General features: G+C 39.0%; 1 non-coding gene across 1 annotated transcript; it reads left to right on the top strand.

The window, feature by feature from the left end:
- Positions 1 to 431: 431 nt before the first annotated feature.
- Positions 432 to 539, top strand: LOC112760721 (small nucleolar RNA R71). Its single transcript, XR_003181148.1, has one exon. It is a non-coding gene; the product is annotated as a small nucleolar RNA R71 (small nucleolar RNA).
- The last annotated feature ends 10,323 nt before the right edge of the window (positions 540 to 10,862 follow it).

Here is a 10,862-nt window from a genome sequence, read left to right as displayed (position 1 = left end):
TGATTTCTCCATGTTGAGTTATAGGTGTTTCCATAAGGTTCACCTAAGTAATTTACCTCTGCTATTGCAGGGTTCTCAGGATCATAAGCTTCTTCTTCAGAAGATGCCTCTTGAGTACTGTTGGATGCAGCTTGCATTCCATGCAGACTCTGAGAGATCATATTGACTTGCTGAGTCAATATTTTATTCTGAGCCAATATGGCATTCAAAGTATCAACTTCAAGAACTCCCTTCTTCATAGGCGTCCCATTACTCACAGGATTCCTTTCAGAAGTGTACATGAACTGGTTATTAGCAACCATGTCAATGAGTTCTTGAGCTTCTGCAGGCGTTTTCTTTAGGTGAATGGATCCACCTGCAGAAGTGTCCAGTGACATCTTTGATAGCTCAGATAAACCATCATAGAATATGTCCAGGATGGTCCATTCTGAAAGCATGTCAGAAGGACACTTTTTGGTCAACTGTTTATATCTTTCCCAAGCTTCATAGAGGGATTCACCTTCTTTCTGTCTGAAAGTTTGAACATCAGCTCTAAGCTTGCTCAGCTTTTGAGGAGGAAAGTACTTGGCTAAGAAAGCCGTGACCAGCTTATCCCAAGAGTTCAGGCTGTCTTTAGGTTGAGAATCCAACCATAATCTAGCTCTGTCTCTTACAGCAAAAGGGAAAAGCATGAGCCTGTAGACTTCAGGATCTACTCCATTAGTCTTAACAGTATCACATATCTGCAAGAATTCAGTTAAGAACTGAAAAGGATCTTCAGATGGAAGTCCATGAAACTTGCAATTCTGCTGCATCAGAGAAACTAATTGAGGTTTCAGCTCAAAGTTGTTTGCTCTAATGGCAGGAATGGAGATGCTTCTTCCATGTAAATTGGAATTAGGTGCAGTAAAGTCACCAAGCATCTTCCTTACATTTTATTATTTTCGGCTGCCATCTCTTCTGCTTGTTCGAAAATTTCTGAAAGGTTTTCTCTGGATTGTTGTATTTTAGCTTCTCTTAATTTTCTCTTCAGAGTCCTTTCAGGTTCTGGATCTGCTTCCACAAGAATGTTTTTATCCTTTGTCCTGCTCATATGACAAAGAAGAAGGCACAGAAAAAAAATAATAATAATAATGGAGATCCTTTATACCACAGTATAGGGATTCCTGTGTGAGTGGAAGAAGAGGGGGAGACAAAGAATGTAATATAATGGAAAAAACACAACTGTGAGGATGGAAGAGAGGTGAAATGAGATGTTAGGATATGAATGAATAAATAGAATGAGATGGGGGAGGGATAATTTTCGAAAATTATTTTTGAAAAGGAGTTAGTGATTTTTGAAAAATGGTTTTTGAAAAATGTTAGAAATTTTCGAAAATTAAGATTTAAAAATTAAAATAATTAATAAATAAAAAAGAAATTTTGAAAAAGGGGAGAGATATTTTCGAAAATTGAGAGAGATAGAGTTAGTTAGGTGGTTTTGAAAAAGTTAAGAAACAAACAAAAAGTTAGTTAGTTAGTTGAAACAAATTTTGAAAAGATAGGAAGTTAGGAAGTTAGAAAAGATATTTTGAAAAGATATTTTTGAAAAAGATAAGATAAGAAGATATTTTGAAAAGATATGATAGGAATTAGTTTTTGAAAAAGATTTGATTTTTAAAAAGCACAATTAATGACTTGATTCACAAGAAATCACAAGATATGATTCTAGAACTTAAAGTTTGAATCTTTCTTAACAAGCAAGTAACAAACTTGAAATTTTTGAATCAAAACATTAATTGTTATTGTTATTTTCGAAAATTTGGTATAAAAATAAGAAAAAGATTTTTGAAAAATATTTTTGAAATTTTCGAAAATAACTAAGAATTTTGAAAAAGATTTGATTTTTGAAAAAGATTTTGAAAAAGATAAGATTTTCAAATTGAAAATTTGATTTGACTCATGAGAAACAACTTGATTTTAAAAATTTTTGAAAAAGTCAACTCAAATTTTCGAATTTGATGAGAGAAAAAGGGAAAGATATTTTTTTGATTTTTTTTTTTGAATTTTTATGAAAACATGAAAAATATGCAATGCATGAAATTTTTAGATCAAAACAATGAATGCATGCATTATGCTATGAGTGTCAAGATGAACACCAAGAACACTATGAAGATCATGATGAACATCAAGAACATATTTTTGAAAAAATTTTTAATGCAAAGAAAACATGCAAGACACCAAACTTAGAATTCTTTAATGCTTAGACACTAAGAATTCAAGAATGCATATGATAAACATGAAAAGACACAAAACAAAAATTCATCAAGATCAAACAAGAAGACTTACCAAGAACAACTTGAAGATCATGAAGAACACTATGAATGCATGATATTTTCGAAAAATGCTAGATGCATATGCAAGTGACACCAAACTTATAACATGACACAAGACTCAAACAAGAAACAGAAAAATATTTTTGATTTTTATGATTTTCTAATTTTTTTGGATTTTTTTCGAAAATTATATGAAAAGGAAAATAAGGATTCCAAAATTTTTAATATGAATTCCAGGAATCTTGCCATGTTAGTCTAAAGCTTCAGTCCAGGAATTAGACATGGCTCACTAGCCAGCCAAGCCTTCAATGAAAGCTCCGGTCCAAAACACTAGACATGGCCATTGGCCAGCCAAGCTTCAGCATGTAATTCACACATGACACGCCCAACATACTCATTCCCAAAGGAATAGACATGGCTTTACAGCCAGCCAGGCTTCACATGCTTCATGAAACACTAGAATTCATTCTTAAAAATTTTGAATAAATTTTTGAAAACATTTTTAATTTTTTTTTTCGAAAACAGATTAGAGATTTTTGAAAATATTTTTGAAAGATTTTTGAAAACAAAACGAAAAGAAAATTACCTAATCTGAGCAACAAGATGAACCGTCAGTTGTCCAAACTCAAACAATCCCCGGCAACGGCGCCAAAAACTTGGTGTTGTTGCTGGGATTCAAACTTGGCACTGATGTTACCGGACCAAAAGCTTGCCGAAAACTCAAACAATCCCCGGCAACGGCGCCAAAAACTTGGTGGTGTTGCCGGGATTGGGATCTCAGACGATTCTTAGCGCCAAACAGGAACAATTAAGTCCCCGGCAACGGCGCCAAAAACTTGGTGCACGAAATTGTGATGTCCAGGCTCGAACAATCCCTGGTAATGGCTCCAAAGCTTGGTGCTTTGATCTTAATTCATAATTTGTCACAACTTCGATACAACTAACCAGCAAGTGCACTGGGTCGTCCAAGTAATACCTTACGTGAGTAAGGGTCGAATCCCACGGAGATTGTTGGTATGAAGCAAGCTATGGTCACCTTGTAAATCTCAGTTAGGCAGATATAAAGTGATAATGGTGTTTTCGAATATTATATAATAAAATAGGGATAGAGATACTTATGTAAATCATTGGTAGGAATTTCAGATAAGCGAATGGAGATGCTTTTTGTTCCTCTGAACCTCTGCTTTCCTGCTATCTTCATCCAATCAGTCTTACTCCTTTCCATGGCTGGCTTTATGCAAGGGCATCACCGTTGTCAGTGGCTACATCCCCTCCTCTCAGTGAATAATATGCTCACGCACCCTGTCACGGCACGGCTATTCATCTGTCGGTTCCCGATCATGCTGGAATAGGATTCACCCTCCTTTTGCGTCTGTCACTAACGCCCAGCACTCGCGAGTTTGAAGCTCGTCACAGTCATTCAATCATTGAATCCTACTCAGAATACCACAGACAAGGTTTAGACCTTCCGGATTCTCTTGAATGCCGCCATCATTCTAGCTTACGCCACGAAGATTCTGGTTAGGAGATCTAAGAGATATTCATTCTAGCTTAATTCATGTAGAACGGAAGTGTTTGTCAGGCACGTGTTCATAGGGGAGATGGTGATGAGCGTCACACATAATCATCACCTTCATCATGTTCTTGGGTGCGAATGGATATCTTAGAAGTGAAATAAGATGAGTTGAATAGAAAACAGAAGTACTTTGCATTAATCTTTGAGGAACAGCAGAGCTCCATACCTTAATCTATGGAGTGTAGAAACTCTACCGTATGAAAATACATAAGTGAAGGTCCAGGCATGGCCGAGATGGCCAGCCCCCTATTGTGATCTAAGATAGCATACAACTGATCAAAGATACCTAATACAATAGTAAAAGGTCCTATTTATAATAAACTAGCTACTAGGGTTTACATGAGTAAGTAATTGATGCATAAATCCACTTCCGGGGCCCACTTGGTGTGTGTTTGGGCTGAGCCTGAGTGTTGCACGTGCAGAGGCCATTTGTGGAGTTGAACGCCAGTTTCTGTGCCAGTTTGGGCGTTCAACTCTGGCTTTGGATCCTTTTCTGGCGCTGGACGCCAGATTTGGGTAGAAGGCTGGCGTTGAACGCCAGTTTACATCATCAATTCTTGGCCAAAGTATGAACTATTATATATTGCTGCAAAGCCCTGGATGTCTACTTTCCAACGCAATTGAAGCGCGCCATTTCGAGTTCTGTAGCTCCAGAAAATCCACTTTGAGTGCAAGGAGGTCAGAATCCAACAGCATCAGCAGTCCTTTTTCAACCTCTGAATCTGATTTCTGCTCACGTCCCTCAATTTCAGCCAGAAAATACCTGAAATCACAGAAAAACACACAAACTCATAGTAAAGTCCAGAAATGTGAATTTAACATAAAAACTAATGAAAACATCCCTAAAAGTAACTAGATCCTACTAAGAACATAGTAAAAACAATGCCAAAAAGCGTATAAATTATCCGCTCATCAGGTATCTTGGCTTTATATTCCTCAACCTTAGTGGTTAAAGAAGCCTTTTTAGAGGGGTTGTTATCAGCACTTGTGTGTGTCTGATCCCTCACTGGCAATTGAATGCCAGGGTCAGAAGATGGAGTGACGTTAGACGCCAGCTCACTGTCTGTTCCTGGCGCCTGAACGCCAGAAATGTGCCCATTTTGGGCGTTCAACGCTGGATTCTGCCCCATTTGGGCGTTCAACGCCAGATTCTTGCCCATTTCTGGCGTTGAACGCCAAGTCTGCCTTGTTTCTGGCGTTGAACGCCAGTTTTGGGCATGGTCTGGGCGTTCAGCGCCAGCCTTCCACCCATTTTCTGGCATTTTAGCGCCAGAATTATTTTTTCCTGGGCTCTTACTGTCCTCAGGTGAATCTTTGGTGGGTTGCTCATTTCTTGAATTTTTGATGCCTTGAGGTGGGGTATTTAATGTCTTCCCACTTCTTAATTTAACTACTTGGCATTCTTCTGTTATTTGCCTTGACAGCTGCTGCTTTGTTTGCTTAAACTGTTCTTCCATATGTATATTAGCTATCCTTGTCTCTTGTAGCCTGTCCTTGAATTCAGCTAGCTACTTTGTTAGAAAATCCAATTGCTGATTGAATTCAGCAGCTTGTTTTATAGTACTGAATTCAGCAGTTACTGTTTTAACCTCTTCATTCATGGAAGGGTTGCTGCTTAGGTATAGGTGCTGATTCCTGGCAACTGTATCAATGAGCTCTTGAGCCTCTTCAATTGTCTTTCTCATATGGATAGATCCACCAGCTGAGTAATCTAGAGACATCTGAGCTCCTTCTGCAAGCCCATAGTAGAAGATGTCTAACTGAACCCACTCTGAAAACATTTCAGAGGGGCATTTTCGTAGCATCTCTCTGTATCTCTCCCAGGCATCATAAAGAGATTCATTATCTCCTTGTTTAAAGCCTTGGATGTCCAGCCTTAGCTGTGTCATCCTTTTTGGAGGGAAATATTGATTCAGGAATTTTTCTGTCAGCTGTTTCCATGTCCTTATGCTGGCCTTAGGTTGGTTATTCAACCACCTCTTAGCTTGATCTTTTACAGCAAATGGAAACAGTAATAGTCTGTAGACATCCTGATCTATTTCTTTATCATGTACTGTGTCAGCAATTTGTAAAAATTGTGCCAGAAACTCTGTAGGTTCTTCCTGTGGAAGACCGGAATACTGGCAACTTTGCTGCACCATGATAATGAGCTGAGGATTCAACTCAAAGCTACTAACTCCAATGGAAGGTATACAGATACTACTTCCATATGAAGCAGTAGCGGGGTTAGCATATGACCCCAAAGTCCTCCTGGACTATCCATCTCCACTTATGTCCATGATGGACATATGGATATAACTTGGACTGATTTACCTTTTTATTTATTTTATTTTATAAGAAGTGAATACTTAAATAAAATAAAATAACTAAAAAGAATTTGAATTTTGAAATTAAATTTTTTTTTTATTTTAAATTTTGAAATAAAAAAATCTGAATTTTATAAATATATTTCGAAAATTGTTTTTAAGATGGAGAGAAAAGATATTTTTGAATTTAAAGAGGAGAGAGAAAAACAATAAGATAGCACAAGATTTAAAATTTTTAGATCTAATGCTCCTTATTTTCGAAAATTTTGGAGGGAAAACACCAAGGAACACCAAACTTAAAAATCTTAAGATCAAGACACAAGAAAAACTCAAGAACACTTTGAAGACTCACAAGAACACAAGAACATGAAGAAAGAACACCAAACTTAAAATTTTTAGAAAACCAAACCAAAATTTTCGAAAACCAAAGGGAGATCAACAAGAAAACACCAAACTTAAAGTTTGGCACAAAATTTAATAGAGGAAATATTATTTATGAAAAAGAAGGTTTTGAAAAGAATATAAAAGACTCTAACCCAATTACCAAGAACACAGATTAACGCTCTAGCCAAATGAGTTATGAAAATTTTCGAAAATTTCAAGAAAAATCAACAAGAAAACACCAAACTTAAAGTTTGGCACAGGATTTAATAGAAAAATTATTTTTGAAAAAGGTTTTAAAAATATGATAGCCAATTACCATGAACATAAACACCACGTTCTAACTAACTGAGCTATAAATTTAAAGTGTTTTAACAAGGGATAAATAATAAAAGACTCTAAACCAAAAAAAAAAAAAGAAATTTTTCCTAATCTAAGCAACAAAATAAACCGTTAGTTGTCCAAACACGAACAACCCCCGGCAACGGCGCCAAAAACTTGGTGCACGAATTGTGAATCACACTTTTCACAACGCGTACCACTAACCAGCAAGTGCACTGGGTCGTCCAAGTAATACCTCACGTGAGTAAGGGTCGAATCCCACGGAGATTGTTGGTTTGAAGCAATCTATGGTTATCTTGTAAATCTTAGTCAGGAAGTCAATTATGTTTATCAGTTGAATTGTGAATAACCAGGAGAGCATAAATTAAAGGTTACTTGTTGTGCAGTAATGGAGAATATGTTGGAGTTTTGGAGATGCTTTGTCTTCTGAATCTCTGCTTTTCTCTGTCTTCTGATTCACGCACGCACGTCCTCCTATGGCAAGCTGTGTGTTGGTGGATCACCGTTGTCAATGGCTACCTTCCATCCTTCCAGTGAAAACTACGCTCACGCGCTCTGTCACAGCACGGCTAATCACCGGTTGGTTCTCGATCCGGTTGGAATAGGATTTACTATCCTTTTGCATCTGTCACTAACGCCCAACCTTCAGGAGTTTGAAGCTCGTCACAGTCATTCAATCCTTGAATCCTACTCGGAATACCACAGACAAGGTTTAGACTTTTCGGATTCTCATGAATGCCGCCATCAGTTCTAGCTTATACCACGGAGATTCTGATTAAGGAATCTAAGAGATACTCATTCAATCGGATATAGAACGGAGGTGGTTGTCAGGCACACGTTCGTGGTTTGAGGAAGATGATGAATGTCACAGATCATCACCTTCATCACAGTTAAGCGCGAATGAACATCTTAGATAGGAACAAGCGTGTTTGAATGGAAAACAGAAATACTTGCATTAATTCATCGAGACACAGCAGAGCTCCTCACCCCCAACAATGGGGTTTAGAGACTCATGCCGTCAGAGAATACAAAGTTTAGATCTGAAATGTCATTAGATACAAAATAAGTCTCTAAAAGTTGTTTAAATACTAAACTAGTAGCCTAGGGTTACAAAATATGAGTAGACTGTGATGGATGATGCAGAGATCCACTTCTGGGGCCCACTTGGTGTGTGCTGGGGCCCACTTGGTGTGTGATGGGGCTGAGACTTAAGCAATCCACGTGCAGAGGCCATTTGTGGAGTTGAACGCCAGTTTTTGTGCCAGTTTGGGCGTTCAACTCCAGTTTTTTATCCTTTTCTGGCGCTGGACGCCAGAATTGGGCAGAGGACTGGCGTTGAACGCCAGTTTACGTCGTCTATTCTTGTGCAAAGTATGGACTATTATATATTTCTGGAAAGCCCTGGATGTCTACTTTCCAACGCAATTGGAAGCATGCCATTTCGAGTTCTGTAGCTCCAGAAAATCCACTTTGAGTGCAGGGAGGTCAGAATCCAACAGCATCAGCAGTCCTTTTTCAGCCTGAATCAGATTTTTGCTCAGCTCCTTCAATTTCAGCCAGAAAAATACCTGAAATTACAGAAAAACACACAACTCATAGTAAAGTCCAGAAATATGAATTTTTCCTAAAAACTAATAGAAATAGACTAAAAACTAACTAAAACATACTCAAAACTATATGAAATTATCCCCAAAAAGCGTATAAAATATCCGCTCATCACAATTCCAGAAAACAGGCTTATGGACAAGTAGAGGACATGTTAGTAAAGGTTAAAGGCATTTACATCCCTGCTAATTTCATAATCTTGGATACTGGAAAGGAAGAGGATGAATCCATCATCCTAGGAAGACCCTTCCTAGCCATAGCAAGAGCTGTGATTGATGTGGACAGAGGAGAATTGATCCTTCAATTAAATAAGGACAACCTTGTGTTTACAACTCAAGGATCTCTCTCTGCATCCATGGAGAGGAAGCATAAAAAGCTTCTCTCAAAGCAGAGTCAACCAAAGCGCCCACAGTCAAACTCTAAGTTTGGTGTTGGGAGGCCACAACCAAACTTTAAGTTTGGTGTCAAACCCGCATATCCAAACTCTAAGTTTGGTATTAGGAGGTCTCAACAAAGCTCTGCACATCTGTGAGGCTCCATGAGAGCCCACTGTCAAGCTATTGACATTAAAGAAGCGCTTGTTGGGAGGCAACCCAATGTTTATTTATCTAATTTTATTGTTATTTTACGTTTTATTAGGTTCATAACATGTGGAGTCACGAGAAAAATAAAAAAATTAAAAACAGAATCAAAAATAGCAAAAAAAAAAATTACACCCTAGAGGAAGACCTTACTGGCGTTTAAACGCCAGTAAGAAGCAACTGGCTGGCGTTCAACGCCAGAACAGAGCATGGTTCTGGCGCTGAACGCCCAAAATGGGCAGCATCTGGGCGTTTGAACGCCAGAATTGCACCCTGGAGAAGAGCTGGCACTGAACGCCCAGAACAAGCATGGTTCTGGCGTTCAACGCCAGAAATTTGCAATAAATGGGCGTTCAACGCCCAGAACAACCACCAATCTGGCGCTGAACGCCTAGAGTTGTGTGCAAGGGCATTTTGCATGCCTAATTTGGTGCAAGGTTGTAAATCCTTGAACACCTCAGGATCTGTGGACCCCACAGGATCCCCACCTACCTCCACTCACTTCTTCTCACCCCTCTTTCACACAATCCCATAAACACTCTTCCCCAAAACTCTTCACCAATCACCTCAATCTCTCTTTCCTATCACCACTTCACCACTCACATCCATCCACTCTTCCCCATAAACCTACCTCATAAACTCCACCTACCTTCAAAATTCAAAATCAATCTCCCACCCAAAACCCACCCTTATGGCCAAACCTTACCCCCCCTCCCTTCCCTATATAAAGCCCTCCATTCTTCCTCATTTTCACACAACACACCCCTCTATACCCCTCTTGGCCGAATACACCTCTCCCTCCTCTCTTCCATATTTTCTTCTTCTTCTTCATCTGCTCTTTCTTCTCTTGCTCGAGGGCGAGCAATATTCTAAGTTTGGTGTGGTAAAAGCATAAGCTTTTTGTTTTTCCATTACCATTGATGGAACCCAAGACCGGAGAATCCTCTAGAAAAGGGAAAGGGAAGACAAAAGCTTCCACCTCCGAGTCATGGAAGATGGAAAGATTCATCTCCAAAGCTCATCAAGACCACTTCTATGATGTTGTGGTCAAGAAGATGGTGATCTCCGAGGTCCCTTTCAAACTCAAGAAAAATGAGTATTCGGAGATCCAACATAAAATCCAAAGAAGAGGTTGGAAAGTTCTAACAAACCCCATCCAACAAGTCGGCATCCTAATGGTTCAAGAGTTCTATGCCAATGCATAGATCACTAGGAACCATGATCAAAGTAAGAACCCAAACCCAAAGAATTATATTACAACGGTTCGGGGGAATTACTTAGATTTTAGTCCGGAAAATGTAAGGTTGGCGTTCAACTTGCCTATGATGCAAGGAGATGCACGCCCCTACACTAGAAGGGTCAACTTTAATCAAAGGTTGGACCAAGTCCTCATGGACATATGTGTGGAAGGAGCTCAATGGAAGATTGACTCCAAAGGCAAGCCGGTTCAATTAAGAAGACTGGACCTCAAGCCTGTGGCTAGAGGATGGTTGGAGTTCATCCAACACTCCATCATCCCCACTAGCAACCGATCTGAAGTTACTGTGGATCAGGCCATCATGATCCATAGCATCATGATTGGAGAGGAAGTAGAAGTTCATGAAGTCATCTCCCTTGAACTCTACAAAATAGCCGAAAAGCCCTCTCCTGGGGCAAGGCTAGCTTTTCCTCATCTTATTTGCCATCTATGTTACTCAGCTGGAGCTTTCATAGAAGGAGACATTCTCATTGAGGAAGAGAAGCCCATCACTAAGAAAAGGATGGAGCAAGCAAGAGA

The sequence above is a fragment of the Arachis hypogaea genome, chromosome 16 (genome assembly GCF_003086295.3).
Source record: "Arachis hypogaea cultivar Tifrunner chromosome 16, arahy.Tifrunner.gnm2.J5K5, whole genome shotgun sequence".
NCBI classification, from domain to species: domain Eukaryota; kingdom Viridiplantae; phylum Streptophyta; class Magnoliopsida; order Fabales; family Fabaceae; genus Arachis; species Arachis hypogaea.
Note: the sequence above shows the minus strand (reverse complement) of the source record. Positions and strands in the feature narration are given on the sequence as shown.